Source organism: Alosa pseudoharengus, unplaced genomic scaffold (assembly GCF_046254945.1).
Source record: "Alosa pseudoharengus isolate Yale_2024_CS ecotype anadromous, Long Island Sound unplaced genomic scaffold, YU_APseudo_1.1 YU_APseudo_1.1_scf_4, whole genome shotgun sequence".
Lineage (NCBI taxonomy): Eukaryota > Metazoa > Chordata > Actinopteri > Clupeiformes > Clupeidae > Alosa > Alosa pseudoharengus.
This window is the reverse complement of record NW_027468774.1, coordinates 18,556,257-18,558,600: the sequence shown is the minus strand read 5'-3', so window position 1 is coordinate 18,558,600 and position 2,344 is coordinate 18,556,257.

Genomic DNA, 2,344 nt, shown 5'->3' with positions numbered 1-2,344 from the left:
GCCTCCACTTTCCAAAATGCATGAAACAAAAGGGGAAAGTTTTCAGTGGAGACTCACAAGTGAACACAGAGAACAAACAGACCCACCATTTTCTCCTTTGTCTGCTGCTCAGAATTGGGCATCCAATAGACATCTTCAGAAGCATGTAAGTCCAGCTATAAATAGCTTGATACCAGAACCATTTGACAGATGAGGAGCGTCAGATCTGAGTGAGAGAGAGAGTGTGAGAGAGAGAGAGAGTGAAAGAGAGAGAGAGAACACTGGAACAGTATGAAACAGGAGGCCTAGACAAATCCCACTCGATTACAAATATACAGTGGAAGCGTATGATTACAGCATCTCCTGGTTTCCTGTGTGGTAAATGTGAACTCTTGCTGTTCTCCAGTGAGGCTCCCCAAGGATTGCTTCCCCCAGATGGGCCCGCCTCCTTGTGATTGACACTTCCTGTGTGCCCCCCCCCCCCCCCCCTCTTTTCCAGAGCTGGCTGTTGACTCTGGAGTAGTTTCCACAGGAGATGTTTCTCTGGAGTAGTTTTCACAGGCCCGCTCTGCGCCCTCCCCCTTTCTTTTTCTTTTCCTCTCTTTCTCTGTGTTTCATCCCCCTCTCTATCAGGAGGCTGGGGCCCCTTATGCTCATTGTCATTCGGCCCCCTTTCCCTTCTCTATCTCCTCTCACTGGTTCAGCTTTTCAGTGTTTGTTTATTTGTTCATTTCATTGTCAATTTCTTTTCAAAAGTTGTAAACAGTTCCTAAAATAATGATAATAATTCCTAAAATAATCACGGCATCACCTGTTAGCAGATCACAGACACTGACCGAACTCCAGTGAAGCTGAACCAAACCAAGAGTGTATGGGCTTCAGATGGGGCCCCATTGGCTGTGGTAAAGGAGGGGGGTGGGGGTATGTAGCCTACACACTGGGAGAGCGGGGGTTGTGGGTCTGGACTCTGGAGGGGTAGCAGTTGTAGCAGAGAGGGTTAAAGCGGAGGATCTTTGGTTGTAGTTAGCAGAAAACATAGGAATCATAACGAATGACTTTACATATAGATAGTACAGTATAGGTACAGAAGGTGTTCAGTAGGTGGACATGTCCAGCCCACGACTAGCTTACGGGATGTTGCTTGATTAAGCCAGCACAGCACAGTGCTCTTCAGTTCAGTTTTGCCGGGGATTATATGAAGTCATGGGCCGGTCATGCCAGGGTGTATATTATGTAGCCTGTGGTCCCTTACAAAAACACAAGTCATGTAAGACATGGGGTCATCGCTTGGAAACAGATGGACACAAATAAACCCGAAGAAAGGCATAACACCCACAACATGGTCTTGCCTTACAAGTCATTTCCGCACCACAGTTATGGTAGCATTTTTGGCTAGAACAGGGGAGCTTTTCCCAACATTTCTGAATGGATGAATCCATGAGACCCCAGGCTTTTTGTGATGTTCAGGGGGATGTTCTTCCAATGTACAGGACAGTTTCTTCTACAAAGGGGAATAAATCTGTATGATCTGTGCCCAGATTTTATCAGTTGCAGAGTCAGCCCATGCCCACTGCAGGGAAATTCCAACACAGACATAAACATACACGCACTCACACACACACACATAGACACACACACACACACAAACTCATATAGAGCAAATGATGAAAGGATAAAGAGAGTTGGATAAAACAGGCTAGAAGAATACTAAAGGGTGGAACGAGACAAAACAAACAGAAAGCCAAACCAACATCGTCCAGATGTCTACACACCTTGTGTGTGTGTGTGTGTGTCTGTCTGTCTGTGTGTGTGTGTGTGTGTATGTGTCTGTGTGTGTCTGTGTCTCTGTGTGTGCGTGTCTTTGTGTGTGTGTGTGTGTGTCTGTGTGCGTGTCTGTGTCTGTGTGTGTGTGTCTGTGTGTGTGTGTGTCTGTGTGTGTGTGTCTGTGTGTTTGCATGTCTGTGTGTGTGTCGGTGTGTGTGTGTGTGTGTGTGTGTGTGTGTGTGTGTGTGTGTGTGTGTGTCTGTGTGTATGAGAGAGTGTTGTGTTGTGTTGTGTCTGTGTGTATACACTGGGACGTCTATGTGTTTTTCTGCGTCAGCTGAATTCCATGGAGCTGAGGTGGATCTTGATGTTAAAGATTAATCTGTATCTCCAAATGAAAGATGGAGGACTGCTGGCTGTGCTGGGGACCAGACAAAACTACAGCTCTACACCGGCTAGAAATACTGAGATATGCATCAGACCAGAGAGACTTTCCAGAGAGAACATGGAGGAAGTTGAGTCCTTCTGTACAATATGAGGAACTGATGTATTTCCAAATAACAGTGATTATATTTAAAGTACATATATTGTCCAGTACTGT